Source organism: Hemitrygon akajei, chromosome 1, assembly GCF_048418815.1.
Source record: "Hemitrygon akajei chromosome 1, sHemAka1.3, whole genome shotgun sequence".
Classification (NCBI taxonomy): Eukaryota; Metazoa; Chordata; class Chondrichthyes; order Myliobatiformes; family Dasyatidae; genus Hemitrygon; species Hemitrygon akajei.
The window spans coordinates 75,831,264-75,853,796 of NC_133124.1; the positions used below are offsets into that span (position 1 = coordinate 75,831,264).

The 22,533-nt window shown below is 42.1% G+C and overlaps 1 long non-coding RNA gene across 2 annotated transcripts in view; it reads right to left on the minus strand.

Annotated features, from left to right (window-relative positions):
• The window catches only part of LOC140731642 (uncharacterized), a 43,938-nt gene that overhangs the window by 8,550 nt on the left and 12,855 nt on the right, over window positions 1-22,533 (minus strand). Inside the window, exons 1-2 of one of the 2 annotated variants that reach the window (XR_012099894.1) lie at window positions 14,397-14,505; window positions 3,610-3,807 (exon numbers count right to left, since the gene is read on the minus strand). This is a non-coding gene — a long non-coding RNA (uncharacterized lncRNA). Of the gene's footprint in view, window positions 1-3,609; window positions 3,808-14,396; window positions 14,506-22,533 lie in introns of those variants that run through there. The other variant, XR_012099887.1, reaches the window with a different exon arrangement.

Consider the following 22,533-nt stretch of genomic DNA (forward strand, 5'->3'; position numbering starts at 1 on the left):
AGGACCTAAACAGGTTAGGCAGCATCTGTGGAGATGACTAAGCACTGAAAGTTTCAGACCAAGACCCTTCGTCAGGACTGGAAAGGAAGCGGGAAAACACCAGAATAAAAAGGTGGGTGAGGGAAGGAGGATAGCTGGAAGGTGACAGGTGAAGCCAGGTGGATGAGAAATGTCATGAATTGGAGAGGAAGAATCTGATAGTAGAGGAGAGTGGACTATGGGAGAAAGGGATGAAGGAAGGGCATCGGGGGAGGTGTTAGGCAGGTGAGAAGAGGTAGGAGGCCAGAGTGGGGACAGAAGATGAGGGAAAAATTATTGGAAGGAGAAACTGGTATTCATGCCATCAGGTTGGAGGCTACCTAGACGGAATGAAGTGTTGCTCCTCCATCCTGAGAAAGGCCTCATCATGGTACGAGGAGGTCATGGACTGGCATGTTGGAATGGGAATGAGGATAGGAATTTAAATGATTGGCCGCCAAAAAATTCATTTTTCAGTGGATGGAGCAGAGGTGCTCGATGAAGCAGTCCCCCAGTTTACCAATGCATCGGGAGCATCGGATACAATAGAAGACCCCAGCAGAGTCACAGGTGAAATGATGCATCATGCCAGGAGGGAGATTAGTAGGGAGGCCACTGTCAGGCTAGAGGAGCAAAACCTCATATTCCATCTGGGTTGCCTTCAACCTGACAGCATGAAAATCAATTTCTCCTTCCGATTAAAAATACCCTCCCCTTCCCCACCCCATCTTCTTCTATTCACCACTCTGGCCTCTTACCTCGTCTCCTCACCTGCCTGTCACCTCCCCCTGCTGCCCCTTCTTCCCTTCCTCCTAAGGTCCACTCTGCTCTCCTATCAGTTTCCTTCCACTCCAGCCCTTTACCTTTCCCACCCACCTGGCTTCACCTTTCACCTTCTGGCTATACTCCTTCCCCTCCCCTATCTTATTATTCTGATGTTTTCCCCTCTTCCTTTGCCATCCTGAAGAAGAGTCTGAGCCCAAAGTATCAACTATTTATTCATTTCCATAGATGCTGCCTGAAATGCTGAGTTCATCCAACATTTCATGTCATGTAAGTCAGTAATAATAAATCTGATTCTGAATTTAACATGTAACTATCGTACCTGCCTGAGCCACTTCCTGTGGCAGCTTGTTCCATATACTCAACACTGTATCAGGGCTCTTTTAAATTTTTCCTCTTTCACCATAAATCTGTGCCCACTAGTTTTGAACTCCCCAATCCTGTGAAAAGTCTGTAACCACCTGCCTTATCTAAGTCTCTCATAACTTTAAACACTTCTGAAAGGCTGCCCTTCATTTCCCTACGTTCCAAGAAATAAACCCTTTCCAGTTTAACTGCACACAGTACTCTAAGAGCAGCCTCACCAACAATTGTAACTGCGACATAATTTCCATTGCCTTCAGTCCTGGTAAAGGATCTTGGCTCAACACTCCTCTCTCCCCACAGATGCTGCCTTACCCATCGAGTTCCTTTATCAGTGTGTTTATTGATCCAGATTTCAGCATCTGCAGTCTCTTCTATATTCATATAGTTTTATGTATTAAAACCATAAAATGCAAAATTGATGACTGCTAAATTTTAAGAAGGTACTGCTTTATCTCTGGAGAATATTGGTGATAGATTAAAAGATGATAAGGTGGATAAGGGAGAATGAAAGATCACCAATATGAAATCTTAACTCAGTTCTTCTCTCCACAGATGCTGCTAGATCTGCCAAGCATTTCCAATACATTCTGTTTTCATCACATCTGTAATATTTGATTGCTGTGAAACTCCAGAGCTTATTGTCATTTACCAGTAAGATTTTAAGTCTGTGATGCCATTGATCCAAAGCCTTAAATCTGTTTGTCTCTCCAGGTGGACTATTGAGAATTTCCATTGTCAAATATTTTATTCCAGTTGTTCAACATCAGCACAATTTTGCAGTTCATCATTTTGCAGGGTCTCATCAGCAAGAACGACGAGTCAGCTTACAGAGAGGAGGTGCAGCGGCTAACGGACTGGTGCAGAGCCAACAACCTGTCTCTGAATGTGAACAAAACAAAAGAGATGGTTGCTGACTTCAGGAGGGCACGGAGCGACCACTCCTCACTGAACATCAACGGCTCCTCGGTAGAGATTGTTAAGAGCACCAAATTTCTTGGTGTTCACCTGACAGAGAATCTCAGAGGGTCCCTCAACACCAGCTCCATAGCAAAGAAAGCCCAGCAGCGTCTCTACTTTCTGCGAAGGCTGAGGAAAGTCCATCTCCCACCCCCCATTCTCATCACATTCTACAGGGGTTGTATTGAGAGCATCCTGAGCAGCTGCATCACTGCCTGGTTCGGAAATTGCACCATCTCGGACCACAAGACCCTGCAGCGGATAGTGAGGTCAGCTGAGAAGATCATCGGGGTCTCTCTTCCTGCCATTACGGACATTTACACTACACGCTGCATCCGGAAAGGAAACAGCATTATGAAGGACCCCATGCACCCCTCATACAAACTCTTCTCCCTCCTGCCGTCTGGGAAAAGGCTCTGAAGCATTCGGGCTCTCACAACCAGACTATGTAACAGTTTCTTCCCCCAAGCTATCAGGCTCCTCAATACCCGAAGCCTGGACTGACACCTTGCCCTATTGTCCTGTTTGTTATTTATTGTAATGCCTGCACTCTTTTTGTGCACTTTATGCAGTCCTGTGTAGGTCTGTAGTCTAGTGTAGCTTTCTCTGTTTTTTTTTTATGTAGTTCAGTCTAGTTTTTGTACTGTGTCATGTAACAGCATGGTCCTGAAAAAACATCTCATTTTTACTGTGTACTGTACCAGCAGTTATGGTCGAAATGACAATAAAAGTGACTTGACTTGACTTTGTCACCTGGTAAAACAGGAAGGCAAGGCCACCCTGTGTGTCAATTGTAATCCCTACAATAGAACATGTGAAAGCTGCATTCTCGAGAGATCTGCTGACCTCATTTAACTACCTGACAAAGTGAATAATCATTCATGAAACTTCCAAGGCAATAAAACATTGTGCCATCTCATCCTTAGCCAACTCACTAATTAGATACCAGATTTCAGCACTAACCTTGCATTTCATTGAACCACTGGATATGCTCACAGTACCAACAGGACTTGAAACGATCGGGTTTCATGGAACATTGGATTATCTGGTATGATTTCTTTTCAGACTAAAGTTTGTTGATTAAAAACTAGAAGTTCCACAGGTAGTTAGCTCAAAATGTGTAACAAACTGCATTTAATGGCTATGTACAAGATCATTATCTGGATTAAAAACCATTTGGTCTGTTAAGTCCACTCAAGCTCTATGCAAAAGCAATTCAGTTAGTCCCACTCCTACAACTGTTATGTTTTTCTCTTCAAATAGATCTAACTATTTTTTTGAAAGCTCTGTTGAAACAACTTCCACTTGTCCCCCTGGCAATAGGTCTCAAGTACTTACTAAATAAAATTCATAGTTATCTATACCCCTCATAACTTATCTACATTGGATCTCCTTTCATTCTCCAGTGTTGCAGTAAATTTTTTAATCCACTATAGTAAACTTCTTCTGTACCCTTTCTAAAGTTTGATTGGGTAACTTACTCACCAACCACGTCTCTTCTGACTGCTGAAAGCATTTGCATTTTGCAACTATCCACTGACTATATTTATCATACTGCTGTAGTTTCAGTCTTGAGTTCTGCTTGCTATCGTTCCAAGTGACTTTTCGATATAGGCACACTTTTATTTGGCAGTTTGTTGGGAGCTCAAGAGCAGAAGCCAGCCATATGGTCGCCTGGGACTTCTGAAAGCAAACAGAGAGAGTAAACAGCATAATCCAAAAACAAAATGTCATCAACATGAAACAGTGTCTCTGTTTCTTTTGGTGTGTTTATTCAGAGAGAGTAGATGCCATCAGCAATGCCAGCATGTAATGCCCATCTGAATTCACCCCAGAACTGAGCTCCTGGTCTGAGTTAACCACACTCCACTCACAGCTATATCCCTGGTCACCACATATAGGAAAGTTATCAATAATCTTGAAAGAGTGCAGAATAAAAATTAAAAAGATGTGCCAGGACTCGAGAACCTGAATTAAAAAGAAAGCTTGAATAGGTTAGGACTTTATTCTTTGGAGAGCAGACAAATAAAGGAATGTCTTATAGAGGTAGACAAAATTATAAGGAGGATAGATACAATAAATAAATGCAAGCTTTTTCCCTTTCAGGTTAGATGAGTTAGGGATTATAGGTTATAGGTTTAGGATGAAAGGTGAAATGTTTAAGGGGAATCTGAGGGGAAGCTTCTTTACTCATAGTGTGGTGTTAGTGTGCAATAAGCTGCCAGCACAATTGGTGAATAAAGTTCAGCTGTAGCATTTAAGAGAAGTTTGGAGAAGTACATGGATGGGAGGTATATGGAGGGCTATGGTCTGGGTGCAGGTCGATGGGACTCAACAAAAAAATAGGTTGGCATGGATGAGATGGGCCAAAGGGTTTGATTCTGTGCTGTAACACTCTCTGTCTCTATGACTGTACAAGGAGCTTACATACAAGGTATGTACTGTACATACACAGAGGATGCATATACAGACAACATTAAGGAGGTCCAGCTGTCACGGAACAATCTAACAAACTTCTACAGAAATACCACAGAAATTAGGCCAAGTGATTGTACCTTGGTTGGGTATGGCAATTTGTAATCTGCAGGAAAGAAATAAATAGCAGGAAGTGAACTCAGTCCAATACACAATGGGCACATCCCTTCCACTATCACTAGTATCTACAGGTGCTGCTGCCTCAAGAAACCACCATCCATCATCAAAGATCCACACCATCCAGAAAAGGCCATCTTCCTGCAGCCACCATTGGTCAAGAGATATAAAAGTCTGAAGTCCCACACCACCAGGTTCAAGACAGCTACGTTCCTTCAGCCATCCAGTTCCTGAAACTACTGACACAACCTTCATCACCACACAAGAGATTCTGCAATTGCTGGAAATCTTAAGCAACAATCACAAAATTCTGGAGGAACTGAGCAGGTCAGGCAGCATTTATAGAGGGAATTAAACTGTCAACAGTCTATTTCCCTCCATAGCTGCTTTCTGAGCAGCTGACCTCCTCCAGATCACGCTGGCTTTGAAATACTTTGCACTACACTCAGTGGTACTTGATTAGGTACACCTATAGACATGCTTGTTAACATAATTATCTAATCAGCCAATCATGTGGCAGCAACTCAATGCATAAAAGCATGAGATATTATAGCTGCAAAACGTTTAGGTGATGAGGTACTAATTTAGGCTATATAAGTTGGCATTAATTTCAAGGCAAATAGAATATGAAAGCAAGGAAATAATGCTGAGGCTTTAGAAGACACTTGTCAGGCCACACTTGGAATATTGTCAACAGGTTTTGGCCCCATATCTGAGAAAGGATGTGTTGTCATTGGAGAGAGTCCAGAGAAGGTTCATGAAGATGATTCCAGGATTGAAGGGGTTAATATATGAGGTATGTTTTGCATCTTTGGGCCTGTACTCACTGGAATTTAAAAGAATGTGCTGGGATCTCATTGAAACCTACTGAATGTTGAAAACACTAGATTGGGTGGATGTGGAGAGGATGGTGGGGGTATCCAGAACTAGAGAGCACAGCCTCAAAATTGAGGGGTGACCTTTTAGAACAGAGGTAAGAAGGAATTTGCTTAGCCAGAGAGTAGTGAATCTGTGGAGGCCAAGTCTGTGGGTATGTTTAAAGTGGAAGTTGATAGTTTCCTGATCGGTCAGGGCATCAAAGGATATGGCAAGACAGCAGCTGTATTGGGTTGTGTGGGATCTGGAGTCAGCCATGATGGAATGACAGAGCAGATTCGATGGGGTGAATGGCATAATTCTGTTCCTATGTTTTATGGTCTAAGTGATATGGTTCAAGTGTATGTGCCACCCCCTCTGAGACATTTTCTATTCCAGAAGTTTGATCACGTAGCAGCTTTGTGAAAGGGTAAAAAAGCAGTGTGGTAGATGTGGTGCAGAATACGATTATGGCAGTTGTGGAGAAGGTGTTAGGCTAAAACATAGCAACTGTGGAGGATTACGTCCTGCTTGTCAGAAAGCTGTGCAAATGTGTGGGAGTTGGGGTGGAAATGGACATATCACATGTAAAGGGTCTGCAGAAAATATGGAAGACTGTCACTGGGATGCATTAATATCCAAATACAGACAGTTTGTAAAGTGAATGATTGTATAACAGATGATTTGCTGATTGATGATATATTAGTTTGACACTTTCATGGCAGATGTGGTAAATTGTGCAACACAAACTAAAAGAAGGATGGAAATTATAACAATTATATTAAAAGCTGCAGAAAAATATTGAGATAAAAAAAAGTAACTGTAGAAGTAATTAATGAAGCCTTACAAGGAATAACTAATACTCAGACTTCAAAGCAGGGTTGTTAATGTTTTTTTCTAATCTTACAATGGAATGCTAGAAGCATGTCAGCTAATGGTCAATATTATAAGAAATTTATTAAAGATTTACCAAATAAACCTGATGTTATGTGTAAGGAAACCTGGTTGAAATTGTGTCTAAGTTTTAGGATACAAGGTTATGTTTATGAGATATGATTGGAAAATCTATAATAAAACATAGAAACCCTTCTGCACAATACAGGACCTTTGGCCCACAATGCTGTGCCGAACATGTACTTACTTTAGAAATTACCCAGGGTTACCCATAGCCCTCTATTTTTCTAAGCTCCATGTACCTATCCAGGAGTCTCCTAAAGGACCCTATCATATCCACCTCCACCACTGTTGCCGGCAGCCCATTCCACACACTCACCACTCTCTGTGTAAGAAAACTTACCCCTGACATCCACTCTGTACCTACTTTCAAGCACCTTAAAACCGAGCCCTTTCATGTTAGCCACTTTAGCCCTGGGAAAAAGCCTCTGACTATCCACACGATTATTGCCTCTCATCATCTTATACACCTCTATCAGGTCACCTGTCATCCTCTGTCGCTCCAAGGAGAAAAGGCCGAAATCACTCAACCTGTTTTCATAAGGCATGGCCCCCCACCCCCAAGCCAGGCAACATCCTTGTAAATCTCCTCTGCATTCTTTCTATAGTTTCCACATCCTTCCTGTAGTGAGGTGACCAAAACTGAGCACAGTAGTCCAAGTGGGGTCTGACCAGGGTCCTATGAACCTGTTACATTAGCTGTCGGCTCTTGAACTCAACCCTTCAGTTGATGAAAGCCAGTACACCATATTCCTCCTTAACCACAGAGTCAACCTGCACAGCAGCTTTGTGTGTCCTATGGTCTCAGACCCCAAGATCCCTCTGATCCTCCACACTGCCAAGAGTCTTACCACTATATTCTGCCATCATATTTGACCAAGTAAAATGAACCATCTCTCACTTATCTGGGTTGAACTCCATCTGCCACTTCTCAGCCCAGTTTTGCATCCTATCAATGCCCCGTTGTAGCCTCTGATAGCCCTCCACACTATCCACAACACCCCCAACCTTTGTGTCATCAGCAAATTTACCAATCCACCCCTTCACTTTGTCATCCACATCATTTATAAAAATCAGGAAGAGTAGGGGTCCCAGAACAGATCCCTGAGGCACACCACTGGTCATCGACCTCCATGCAGAATATGACCCGTCTACAACCACTCTTTGCCTTCTATGGGCAAGCCAATTCTGGATCCACAAAGCAAGGTCCCCTTGGATCCCACGCTTCCTTACTTTCTCAAAATGTATGAGTAAAAAAAGAAATGTGTGTAATTGAAATGAAACCCTGAAACTCAATTGAAAGTGAAACTCATTGAAACTAATTGAAACTCATGTACAGAGGGATGGTCTGACGGAACATGGAGTTAAATGTGTTGAAAGAATAAGTAAATTTAGGAAGGACAACAAAATTCTAGGGGCGTATAGCCCGATGGGAGTTCGGGGAGCTGGGTTAAGCACAATAGGCAGCAATTCAAACAGAGAGAGGAGAAATGGGCTAAAAATTCTATGCCTGAATGCACGAAGTGTCAGAAATAAGGCGGATGAGCTTGAAGCCCAGGTGCGAATGGGTAACTATGATGTTGTTGGAATAACGGAGACATGGCTGCAGGGAGATCAGACCTGGGAAATGAATGTACAAGGGTATATGTGCTATCGTAGGGACAGAAATGTGGGCAGAGGGGGTGGGGTGGCCCTATTGGTGAGAAATGAGATTCAGTCCTTTGCAAGGGGGGGGACATAGGGTCAGGAGAAGTAGAGTCTGTGTGGATAGAACTGAGGAACAGTAAGGGCAAAAGGACCCAAATGGGTGTTGTCTACAGGCCACCAAACAGTAGCATGGATATTGGGTGCAAGTTGAATAGGGAGTTAACATTGGCATGTGACAAAGGTAATGTCGCAGTAGTTATGGGGGATTTCAACATGCAGGTGAACTGGGAGAATCAGGTTGGTGCTGGACCACAGGATAGGGAGTTTGTAGAGTGCCTACGGGATGCATTCTTGGAACAGCTTGTACGAGAGCCGACCAGGGACAAGACTATTCTGGATTTAGTGTTACGTAATGAACAGGATTTGATAAGCGATCTCGCAGTAAAGGAGCCATTAGGAGGTAGTGATCACAATATGATAAGCTTTTATCTGCAATTTGAGAAGGATAAGGGCAGCTCGGAGGTGTCAGTGTTGCAGATGAACAGGGGAAACTATGGAGCCATGAGGGAGGAGCTGGCCAAAGTTGACTGGACGGATAGCCTAGCAGAAAAGACAGTGGAACAGCAATGGCAGGTATTCTTGGGAATAATGCACAAGGTGTAAAATCAGTTCATCCCCCAAAGGAAGGATTCAAAGGGGGGAAAGGGGCCACAGTGGTTGACAAAGGAAGTCAGAGATTGCATAGCATTAAAAAAAAGGAAGTATGTGTGGTGAACTAGATATACCTGTCTGACTGCTCCTGTGGCTCCTCCCACAGACCCTGCTGACTGCTCCTGTGGCTCCTCCCACAGACCCCTGTATAAAGGCGACTGTGGGCTGCTGCTCTCCCTCATTTTCCCCAGGATGTAGTGTTGTTTATTCTTCCAGTCAATAAAAGCCGATATCTCGCTTCCTAAGTCTCAGCGTGAGTTATTGATGGTGCATCAGTATGACAGAGCTAAGGCGAGTGGGAGGACAGATGATTGGGAAGCTTTTAAGGAACAACAGAACTTAACTAAAAAGACAATACAGGGAGAAAAAATGAGGTACGAACGCAAGCTAGCCAGGAATATAAAAGAAGATAGCAAAAGCTTTTTTAGGTATGTGAAGAGAAAGAAGATAGTTAAGAACAACGTTGGGCCCTTGAAGAATGAATTGGGTGAAATTGTTATGGGAAACAGAGAAATGGCAGAAGAATTTAATAGTACTTTAGATCTGTTTTCACTAAGGAAGACACAAGCAATCTCCCAGATGTATGGATGGGCCAAGGACATAGGGTAACAGAGGAAATGAAACAGATTGACATTCGGAAGGAAACGGTGATGAGAAGACTGATGGGACTGAAGGCTGACAAATCCCCAGGTCCAGATGGTCTGCACCCTAGGGTACTAAAGGAGGTGGCCCTGGAAATTGCGGGTGCATTGGTCATCATTTTCCAATGTTCCTTAGATTCAGGATCAGTCCCTGAGGATTGGAGAATGGCTAATGTTATCCCACTTTTTAAGAAAGGAGGGAGGGAGAAAACAGAGAACTATCGACCTGTCAGCCTGACATTGGTGGTGGGAAAGATGCTAGAGTCCATTATTAAGGATGAAATAGTGGCATATCTAGATAGCAGTGATAGGATTGGGCCGAGCCAGCATGGATTTACCAAGGGTAAATCATGCTTGACTAATCTGTTGGGAGTTTTTCGAGGATGTAACCAGGAAGTTAGACGGGGGAGATCCAGTGGATGTAGTGTACCTCGATTTTCAGAAGGCATTTGATAAGGTCCCACATAGGAGATTGGTGGGTAAAATCAAAGCTCATGGCATCGGGGGGAAGGCATTGACATGGATAGAAAACTGGTTGGCAGATAGAAAGCAAAGGGTAGCGGTGAATGGGTGTTTCTCGGAATGGCAGGTGGTGACTAGTGGGGTGCCACAGGGCTCGGTATTGGGACCACAGCTGTTTACAATTTACGTTAACGATTTGGATGAAGGCATAGAAAATAACATCAGTAAATTTGCTGATGATACTAAGCTGGGTGGCAGTGTGACATGTGATGAGGATGTTAGGAGAATTCAGGGTGACTTGGATAGGCTGGGTGAGTGGGCAGATACTTGGCAGATGGCGTTTAATGTAAATAAGTGTGAGGTTATCCACTTTGGGAGTAAGAACAGGAAGGCAGATTATTATCTGAACGGTGTAGAGTTGGGTAAGGGAGAAATACAAAGAGATCTCGGAGTCCTTGTTCATCAGTCACTGAAAGTGAATGAGCAAGTGCAGCAGGTAGTGAAGAAGGCTAATGGAATGTTGGCCTTTATTACAAAGGGAATTGAGTACAAGAGCAAGGAAATCCTCTTGCATTTGTACAGGGCCCTGGTGAGACCACACCTGGAGTATAGTGTACAGTTTTGGCCTCCAGAGTTAAGGAAGGACATCCTGGCTGTAGAGGAAGTGCAGCGTAGATTCACGAGGTTAATTCCTGGGATGTCTGGACTGTCTTACGCAGAGAGGTTAGAGAGACTGGGCTTGTACACGCTGGAATTAAGGAGATTGAGAGGGGATCTGATTGAAACATATAAGATTATTAAGGGATTGGACAAGATAGAGGCAGGAAATATGTTCCAGATGCTGGGTGAGTCCAGTAGCAGAGGGCATGGTTTGAGAATAAGGGGTAGGTCATTTAGGACAGAGTTAAGGAAAAACTTCTTCTCCCAAAGAGTTGTGGGGGTCTGGAATGCACTGCCTTGGAAGGTAGTGGAGGCCAATTCTCTGGATGCTTTCAGGAAGGAGCTAGATAGGTACTTTATGGATAGGGGAATCAAGGGATATGGGGACAAGGCAGGAACTGGGTATTGATAGTAGATGATCAGCCATGATCTCAAAATGGCGGTGCAGGCTCGAAGGGCCGAATGGTCTACTTCTGCACCTATTGTCTATTGAATGAAATGAATGGGAAAATATGCTAGATGATGGAAATGAAGCAGCAAAACAACTTTGCCCGTGTGTGGGAGGGGTGTACAGCATGTCAATCGTTATCTCTCCTTCTGCTTGGCCGTGCACGATTCACCATCCACACCCTGCAGGGCTGACTGCTGAGACCCCCAAATCACACAGTGCAAATTGGGTGGGGCTACAGTATCTGCAGCAAAGCCAATCACTGAATTTGAAGCAGGATGCTTGTTCTGTTTGCCTTCCACTGACCCACTTATAAAACGTGATATGATGGCTGCAGTTACAGCAGTGGGGTTATTTGCCAGGAAATGCTAAACTGCAGAGAAGTGAGAATGCATAAGATCTACCCCTGCTTCATTATCTACCACTACAAATTTACTCGTCATATTTTAAAGGAAGCTCAATTCACTTTTCTTGGTGATTACGCACTCTTTATTTTCTCATAGAACTTGCATAAGATAACATTTTTAAAATATTTGCAAAAATTATATTTAAAAAATATTGCCTAAAAGCTAGTTTTATTTTTACATGTATATTCAGCACTGATACTTTTCCACATGAGATTGTACTTATAATTATGCTTACTAGTTTTCTATAGATCCTACTCACACAGTTGTATTGCTGTTACTGTTATCTATATAGATATATACCTATAGATGTTTTTAATTTTCCTTTATTGGTTTATATCAGATTATTCATGGCTATTGCATCGAAGATAAAATCTCTACAATATTCCACAGTGTATCCTGACCATGGTTTTATTCCATCCACACAGGACGAAAGGATGCCACTAGGTCTACTTTGCGTGACTACACTTTCAGATGAAAACATGCAGCCATTGATGCACCATCAATAACTCTTGGAGACGTGAGGCGAGATACAGGCTTTTATTGGCTGGAAGAAAGAACAAGCAGCAATTGACCACCACACTGCATCCTGGAGACTGAGGCCAGGGCGGTGTCTCCAATTACCTTTATACAGGGGTCTGTGGCAGGAGCCACAGGAGCAGTTAGCAGGGGGGCATGTCCAGACAGGTATATGTAGTTCACCACAGCCATGGAGGCTGAGGAAGCCCTTGAACACAGCACGTAGGGACAACAAAGACAAGACATTGGAATGAGTTCACTCACTGCTCACTCAAAGTAGAATTGCAGGAAGATGATCTGTTTGTCTATTTTGATCATTTGAAATAACTGCACACTGATTATGGAATGCATATTCCAGATTGGGTGGTGGATCCATTTTGGGTGAATGTGACCGAAGTTGACACCACATTGCAAGAACGTCTTATTGAGCTGCAGAGTGATATAACAGCTCAAGCAAAATTCAAACACAGCTAACAAAATTCCTGGATAACTAGTGATGTTCAAAATAAGTTTCCACAGCTCTGGGAGAAGGCAAAGTTGTTTTTAATTGGATTTCCCTCCTCTTATCTACTTAAATGTGGTTTTAGTCCAGCTCTTCACTTGCTATCAAAAGCTCAAAACCATCCTGATGTTGTGAAAATAGGTGATCTTCGATTATCATTAACCAAAATACAATTAGATACTCAAAAACTTGCATTAGTTTGCATTAGTTTCAAGGGTTTCACTAAATACCCAAAGTAACAATATTAAGTGCTCATTTCATTGCTGGTTGAAAGGATATTATGTATTATAAATAAAGTACCCTTTTCAGAGCTTTGATATAGTTTTATTTTTCATTTGTACCTGTAACATTATAATTAACACAATAATACCCATAACTGGTTAAAACATAAATATTGACTGTATATTAGAATAACTAATACAGCTGACCAAAAGGAACTTTAGCAATTAGTGGAGACCATGCAGGGTGAGGGCCACGGAGATAAATGAAAGCCACACGTGGGCCATGAGCAGAAAAAGTCTGAAAACCACTGAAGTAGAGGAATTGGTATATCGGTGGGGTTTCAAGTTTTCTGTTGCAAAGATTCAAATGATTTTCTAAAAGGAACATTTTAGAAATGGTCTTATTTTATATGATAAATCTCTTAAACAAGACTCAGTGGTAAAGTTTCTAGGTATGTGGATGTGGAAGTTGTACTTTGTGAATAAAATTCCAGAGGAGTGTAAAAAAAAAAAAACCCTTAATGTGTTCAAATGCTTAGTTGAGTATGATTGGGGTGTGATTAGGAGGTCACTTAAATGTATATTGCTTTAATCATATCTGTCTTTGATTATGGGTCAGCCTCACCTATGGTCTTACTTCAAGCTAAACTTCAAGCTCAAGCATTGAGATTATGTTGTGGTGCTATTAAATCATCCACAATGTTGGCTTTACTAATAGAAATTGGAGATGTATCTTTACACAGGTTACAGTTAACAATGGGTTAACATAAGAGGACATACAGTTGGTCATCCAATACTGGCAACATTAGCAGAGTGTTGGGAGCACTGTATTCATATGATCTTCACTTCTGGGAAATGAATGGACAAAGAATCTTGGGTTGTTTAATGTGGAATATGATCCCAGTGTACCCCTTTCTGTCAGTCCTCCATGGTTTTTCCCTTTGCCTGTTGTTGATTTGGACATTCAGAAACAGATCAAGATGAGGAGTGATTGTATATCAGTGGCACAGAGAGTTCAGCAATATATTCAAGGCAGATATTATGACTTCTTACACATCTACACCAATGGTTCAAAAGATTCAGTGACAGGTCATTCAGGTGTTTCTGTTTATGTTACAAAGTTTCAAGTGACAATTAAGAAAAGATTATCAGATAGTATCAGTATTCATATCTGAGAATAGCCTTGAAATGGGTCAATGAAGTATGCTGTGATTCATTCTCGATTTTGATATCTATTAAAACAGGTATTTCAAATTGAAGGCCAGACATCATGAGGTGTCTCAGCCTGAAACATCGACTGTATTTTTTTCCATAGATGCGGCCTGGCCTGCTGAGTTCCTCCAGCATTTTGTGTGTGTTGCTTGAATTTCCAACAAATGCAGATTTCCTCTTGTTTGAGCCAGCATTCTTCTTCAAATTGGACAAAATGTGTTGAGGCTGCTGGGTCTAGGCTTAGGTATACATTTCATGTGGGTCCCTGCCCATGTTGGGGTTGAAGGAAGCGAAGTGATAGACATTATTTTAAAAGTCCATTTGATCACTGTGACAACCAAATTGGGGTAAGAAAAAGAAAGGAAGATATTTGTATAAAATTCATAGGATGGTGGGAACTCAACTGGCAGATGGATATAAAAGGAGGGAAGAAGTTATACTTACACATTTACATATTGGACCCACTAGATTGAGCAATTCTTTGTTCAAAATGAACAGGCATTGGTAGGGAGTGTACTTGTCAAGAAACGGTCCAGCATATCGTGTTTGAATACAGTTTCTGTAAGGTGCAAAGGAAACATATAACTGCTAAATTGAGATCTTTGGCACGGACACAGTTTAACATGGAAAGTTTGTGAGGACATCACTGCCATTGTAAATGTATATAAGTGTGTATCTGACTTTCTAAAAAGCATTAGACCTTTTGATATTATTTGTTTTTTGGGAGGAGGGATTTAGTGGACATACTTCCTGCCTCTTTGCTCCACACTCCAACTCAGTATGTGGCAGTAATGTACCTTATGTTCTGCCAACTGCCATTAAACATTAAAAAAGGAAGAAGAGATTTAATTGTTGTTCAGACCAAGTATCAGAATGGGGAGGAAATTTACAGGAGCTGCCTAATAAAGTGGACACGGAGTGTAAAATGAATTTCTTTGGGTTTCTTTTTTAATTAATTTGTATTTAATTTGTATTTAATTGTATTTAATTTAATTAAATTGTATTTAATTTGGTGGGAATAGAGGGTTTCCAGGGCGTAGGGCTGGGCAAGGTTTTATGGAAGACCGGCTGTTGCCCATGCAGCAAGTCTCCCTCTCCACGCCACTCATGTTGTCCAAGGGAAGGGCAAGGGCTGATACAGCTTGGCACCAGTGTCGTCGCAGGAGTTGCCAGAGCAAAGTTGAAGGCAACCTCCGACTGCCTGAGGGAGTCCAGCTGCGGATTTGTCCTCAGGGTTTATTCCCAAAGTCTTTCCCATGAGTGGGTATGGTTGCAAGGCAGCAGAGGTTTGAAATCCGAGTTTTCCCTCTCTTAGATAGACTGCCTTCCCAGGCTGACGAGCTCCATCTACCCGAAGCACTGGTTTTCAGGCGCCAGGACCCACCTTCACCCCTTCTCCTGTCAGTAGAAACAGTTCCACCAGGCTTAGAGGCTAAGTCACACAAGAAGGCCAGGAGTTGGACTTGGTTGTCAGAGACTATTTGAGGCACATGCCGTGAGGAGCATTTTTAGGTCGTGGGAGCTTGTCCCCACTACCACTCCTCGGCTTGACAACCTTGTATTTAATTTATGTTTACGTTTTCTTGTGAATGTGACTAGCGTGTGCTTGTGATGCTGTTTTAAGTATATTTTTCAATGCACTTGGCAAATATGACAAACTCAACATTTTTAATTTTTTTTTTAAATACCAGCCTTTCCAGTGATGTCCACAAGCTATGCATAAAGAAACTAAAACAGCTATATCTCACCACTTGAATTGTAAACCATGAAGTGCACAAATGAAACTTGCAGAATGCAATGGTATTTTTCAAGAATAAAATCATTCTTTTCTGAAAAATGACAGCTGTGTTTGACTTAATATTGAGAACAATGGAGTTCATTTCAATAAGAGGAGTTCTAAGTGGCTTTAGTAAGGTTACTTATAATAATTGTAATGGAATATAGTGTGAGACAAGACAAGATGACCCAATATAATTGAACATTGTTTTTTTCAGTGAGAGCAAATTTTATATCTAGACCTTCAGCAAATATTTAATCAGAGATTCTTTTGTCTAAACTGTCTGATGCTGGGTTAAGTTGTAAATATTAATCATGATGGATTCAGTAATGACAATGCAAGCTGCTGCTGTTGTATCAGCTCGTGAATTGGTAGTTAGAACAGACGTCTTGGAGTTTTCTAGGTTGGGCCACCTGGAAGCTCAATTTTTAGGTTAATTGGTTTATTATTGTCAGATATAGTGAAATACAGAGATAGATTTTGTTTTGCATGCCATTCATACGGATCTTTAATCATATCAGTGCATTGAGGTATTTCAGGAGTAAACAATAACCCAATGCAGAATAGAGGGTTACAAATTTTAGCAAACAGATTGTGCAGGCAGACAAAGTCACAAAGAGGTAGGCTGTCAGGTCAACAGTCTAGCTGATCATACTAGAGAACTGTTCAATAGTCTCATAACAACAGGGTAGAAGCTGTCCTTGAGCCTGGTGGTACACACCTTCAGGCTTTTGCAATTCCTGTGTGATGGGAGTTGTTGGAAGAAGAAAGAATATCTGGTGTGGGTTGGGCCTTTGATTATATTGGCTCCCTTACCAAGGCAGTGAGAAGTGAAGACATGGAGAGAAGGCTGGCTTCCATATGTGCTGAGCTTTGCATACAACTCTCGTCGATTTATTACAGACAGGCGTGGAGCAGTTTTGTTCTCTGTGGTGCATCTATAAAAAAGGTCAAAGGGGACATGCTGAAGAAGTAGAGGCACTAGTGAGCTTTCTTGACTAGGGCATCAGTGTTGCTGGATCAAGTCAGGTTATTGGTGATGTTCATTTCAAGGATCTTGAAGCTACCAACCTCTCAGCCTCAACACTGTGGATGTAAACAGGAGCATGTGCGCCACCTCCCTGATGTTGTTGATCAGCTGTCTTGTTAGCATCTTGTTGTCACCAGATTCTCTATCACCTTGCTGTATTCTGACTCATTATTATTTGAGATCTGGCCTACTAACTTCTAGATGGAGGTAGAGCAGAATCTGGCCTCAGAGTTGTGCGTGAGTAGAGTTGGGGGCTGAGGATGTTGCAGGGGGTCTTCAGTCCAGATTGAATCGACGAGGAACACGGCCACCATTTCTTAGCAACTTCCTGGCCAATGTACAGTCACTGGAGAGCAAGATAGATAACCTAAGGGCACGATCACTGTATCAGAGAGAAATGACAGTTTCCTGTGTTCTGTTTCATTGAGATATGACTCACACTCACCCTCACCCCAACCCAAGGGTCTCTCAGTCCACTGGGTGGATCGAACAGTGATATCACAAGAAAGGGCAGAGGCAGTGGTATCAGCATCATGATAAACTCACCATGATGCTTAGACAGAGTGGTCTTGTCTCCCAACCTGGAACATCTAATGATTAAGTGTTCACCATTCTACTTACTGAGAGGGTTCTCCAATGTGATCCTGACTGCAGGTTACGTACCACCAAAGGCAGATGTCAAGCTCGCACTCAATCTGTTGAGTGCCATGACTAGCAAACAAGAAACAGCCTACCCTAACACCGTTCACATCCTTGCCAGGGGCTTACATCAGATTAGCTTGAAGAAATCTCTGCCCAGCTACCATCAGAACATCACCTGCAGCAGCAGAAGACCCAGCACTCAACTATTGCTACACTACCATCAAGCACAGCATCCCTCGACCTCACTTCAGGAAATCCAACCATCTGGCTGTCCTCCTCCCACCCGATTGTATCTGAAAACTGGCTGTTTGACCGACTCTCGATGACCTTTTAATTACCCATGATGGAGGTGAGCAGCTCCTGTACATTGATGCTATAATTGGAATTTCAGCCAACCCGCTGTGTGCCTTCACCACTCCAATGTTTTTCATGAGCTTCGTCAGCACCATCACAGGCAGAACCTAAACAGGAAGGCACTAGGGTAAGGACAACAAAGAGGTCATCACAGGAGACAGAGGGGCAGCTATGAGTCGGTGGACTGGGGCAATGTTCAAGGACACATGACAGGACGTAAATGAATACATCACAGTTGACACAGACTTTATAATGACACTCATGAATGAGTATGCCCTCACAAAATCATTGTCTTACCCACCTAGAAGCTCTGGATGAACCAAGAGATCCACAAACTGCAGAGGACCAAATCAGCGGCACTCCAGACTGACAACCCAGCAAAGTACAAGAAGTCCAGGTACGAACTCCAGAAAGCCATCTCACATGCGAAGTGGCAATTTGCAGATTAAACTTGAATCACAGAAGAATGTTCGACAGCCACCAGGAGATCCTGTCTTTTGAAGCAGACAGAGCAAAGGTTTTTGATAATGTGGTACCCCAATCTGCATCAGGTCTTACTGATATAGAGGGGGCTGCACCAGGAGCACCAGATGCATAGATAGCCCAAACAGATTTGCAGGTGAAGTGTCACTTCACCAGGACAGGCTGAATGTGGCCCTGAATGGACAAGGGAGTCCTGTAGAGAGAGATCCCTGTGGAAAGTGGGGGAGAGATTGAAGATGCCAGAATTCCCCTCCATAGATGCTGCCTGACTTGCTGAGTTCCACCAGCACTTTATATGTGCTATTCACTTTGGGAGGATTTTTCTTTACCATGTGTGAAACTATGTAGCAGGAACTAAGATTTATTTGTGACAGATTCCAAGGTCTGGCCAATGATGCATGAAATTACCTAATGTTTGGGCAAGTGTTCTCTGTCACACATACACAAATCTCCCAGACTTACACCAATGATGGAGTTAATCTTCCACATAGAGTTAGGAATAATGAACTTTGTCTGCTGCCAAAGCAGATTGAAACACATTGTAGTCAGGCCACAGCTGGAGTGTTGTGTCCCATTCAAGAGGGATTGCTGAAGAGATGATGCAGAGCAGTTTCACCAGGACCTCTTCCTTTCAGTTGAGACAGCCCTTCACCTGCAAATCCTCCAGTGTTATTTATTGCATCCGATGCTCCCATGGGCAAAAACAAATGACTGCTTCATCGAACTCCTTTGCTCTGTCTGCCATAATTGTCCATGTCTCCTGGAATCCAGCAATTTTAATTTCCTCCTCATCTCTACACCAATGTGCTTGTCCTCAGCTTCTTCCACTACCAAGCAGAGGTTAAACACAAACTAGAGGAACAATTCCTCATATTCTGCCCAGGTAGTCTACAACCTGGTGGTAGGAACACTGGATTCTCCAACTTCCAGTAACTGTTCTGTTTCTTTGTCCCTTTACTCCACTCCCTGATGTTCTTGCTTGTTGGCTTCCTATTCTAACTCCTCTGTAAGGGAACAGTTCACTTGCACTAGACTTTCAAGCTGAACATGAACCACGATTGGAACTATAATCAATCAGTTGGAAAGTTTGGCCACTTCTGCTACACTCATTTAAACTGGTCCGCAGAGGTTGTCTTTGTTTGAATACAGTGCATAAACATTTAATTTAGAACCCTCTATCAAATTAGCACTCATATTGAATTAACACGAGTGCTTTATTTTAATTGGATACACTAAATTATAAAAAGCTTTAACGTTAGTTGCTATGGTTCGTTGTATTTCTAATTTGCCTCATTTTATTTTAGAAGCCAGTGTTTTTTGTGCTGCAAATGTTTGTGGGAAATAGCTATCAAAGCTGCCTCAAGCACCTTTGCTTCATGAATAATTGGATGTGAATTATTTTTCCAAGCAAATTGTAAAAAAAGGAAAAATTTCAAAACGAGAATAAAATGAAATAAAGAGAATAATCAAGTTTGAATTCTGGGATAATTGTTTTGTCCTATGCGAAGAAATTGAGTAAAACCTTGAGCTGAAAAGAAAGGATACAAATTTTATTAAAACTGTGGTTGTTGGTTTATTGCTGTCAAATGTATTGAAATAGAGAAAATCTTTTGTTTACTGAGATACAGAGAAAATCTTTTGTAATTCCATGCATAAGAAAAAGGAAAAGAGAATGCAATGTTTCCAAGGATGAACAGGGAGACCTTTTCCTTATTTCTTATTTAGAATTACAGCAACAAGCCCATAATGACCAATTACACCCATGTGACCAACTAATCTACTAACCTGTATGTCTTTGGAATGTGGGGGGGGGGGTTAACCCACATGGTCTCAGGAAGAACATACAAACTCTTTACAGACAGTGGCGGATTTGAACCCAAGTCACTGGTGCTGTAATGGCATTGTGCTAACTGCAATGCTACCATACCATGCACTCTCTTCTGAAGTTGAGATCTGCACCGTTCAAATGGCACTGACCTTTATAAGAAATCAAGATATGACCTTTGTAAAGGTATCTGAGATGCTGAGGGGCAGTATCAGTACAGGATTGAGTTTCAGTCCAGCTGTAAACATGGTTAAGATACTATAACAAAAACAAAGTCAGGCAGCATCACCAACATCAGCACCTCCCTTCCTCATGAACTTCCTATGCAAATTTTAAACAGAAGGGAAAGGATATGTCACATTCTTCCTGACAGTCTCTAGTGCACTTTGATCTGTAGTTACCATTGCAGACATAAAATCAGTCTTCTGGAGTGTGAACCTGTGGAAAATTCAGAACAAGATGGCGTTGCTGACTGTGTCCCTAGATCCTGTGCAGATCACCTGGCAGAGGTATTTGCAGCCATTATTAACTTCTCCCTCCCTCAGACTGGAGCTCCCTCCTGCTTTAAGAAGACCACTATCATCCAGTACTGAAAGAAAGACAAATTACTGCCCAGTTTCTCTAACATCTACCATCATGAAATCCTTCAAGAAGCTGGTCATAGCACACCATCCTCTAAGACAACATCGGACCACTGAAAATTGTCTACCACCAAAACTGTTATACAATGGTTTTCATCTCCCTGGACCTACATTCATCTCTGGAACACCTAGACAGTAAAGACACCTACATCAGACTGTATTTTATTGTATACACTTCTTCCTTAAATAATACTATTCCAAGCAAGTTCATCACCAAACTCCAGTCCCTCCCTTTGCAATTGAATTCTTGACTTTTTGATCAAAAGACTCGTATTTGGTAAGGATAGGCAGCAGCACCTCAGCCATGATTATTCTAAACAATGGAGCTCCACAAGGCTGTGTCTGCAGCTTCCTACTCTGTCCCTGTACACTCATGGCTACATGATCAAGTTCTGCTCTAGCTCCATCTACATTTGCAGATAATACCACTGTACTGGGCCGAATCTCAAATAATGTTGAGTCAGAGTACAGGAAGGAGATAGATAACTTTGTGACATAGTGTCAGGATGACAACCATTCCCTCAATGAGATAAGTGAGATGGTCATCGACTTCAGAAAGGAAGTGGTGCATGTGCTCCTGTCTACATCAACGATGCTGAGATTGAGAGCTTCCAGTTCCTAGATGTGAACATCAATAGCCTTTCCTGTCCAACCATATTGATTACAAATATTGATCAGAGTATCTAACCTGGTCCCAACAAATCGATGTAGTCATAAAGAAGGCAAGACAGCGGTTATACTTTATTAGGAGTTTGAAGAGATTTGGCATGTCAACAAATACAATCAAAAACTTCTATAGTTGTACCGTGGAGAGCATTCTGACAGGCTGCATCACTGTCTGGTATGGAGGGGCTACTGTACTGGACCGAAAGAAGCTGAAGGTTGTAAATCTAGTCAGCTCCATCTTAGGCACTAGCCTACAAAGTACCATCTTTAGGGAGCAGTGTCTCAGAAAGGCAGCATCCATTTTTAAGGACCTCCAGCACCCAGGGCATGCCCTTTTCTCACTGTTACCATCAGGTAGGAGGTACAGAAGCCTGAAGGCACACACTCAGCGATTCAGGAACAGCTTCTTCCCCTCTGCCATCCGATTCCTAAATGGACATTGAACCCTTGGACACTACCTCTCTTTTTAAATATAAAGTATTTCTGTTTTTTCACATTTAAAAAATATATTCCATATACATAATTGATTTACTTGTTTATTATTATTTTCTCTCTTCTAGATTATGTATTGCATTGAACTGCTGCTGCTAAGTTAACAAATTTCACATCACATGCCAGTGATAGTAAACCTGATTCTGAATTACTATAAATTGCACATTGCACATTTAGATGGAGATGTAACAAAGATTTTTACTCCGCATGTATATGAAGAATGTAAGTAATAAAGTCAATTCAACTCAATGTCACAGCCATGAAAGCTGACCTCAGGAGACTAAAGAAATTCATCATGTGCCTGTTGACTCTTCCCAAATTTTAGCAATGTACCATAGAAGACATTTTGTTTGGATGCATAATAGTTTGGTATGGCAACTGCAGAGTTAAGAACAAATCACAGGAACCATCCTCCCCTCTACTGACTGTACTTCTTGCTGCCTCAGTACAGCAGTCAGCCTGACCAACCCTGAACATTTTCTCTTCTCCACCCTCTCATTAGAGAAAAGTATAAAAGACTGAAAACATGTACCACTAGGTTCAAGGACAGTTTCTAACCCACTGTTCTAAGACTCTTGAAAGGACCTCTTGTACAATAAAGATGAACACTTGGGATTGAAGCTGAATAGAAGATAACAAAGGGATATAAATTGACTTTGAACATGGTGCAA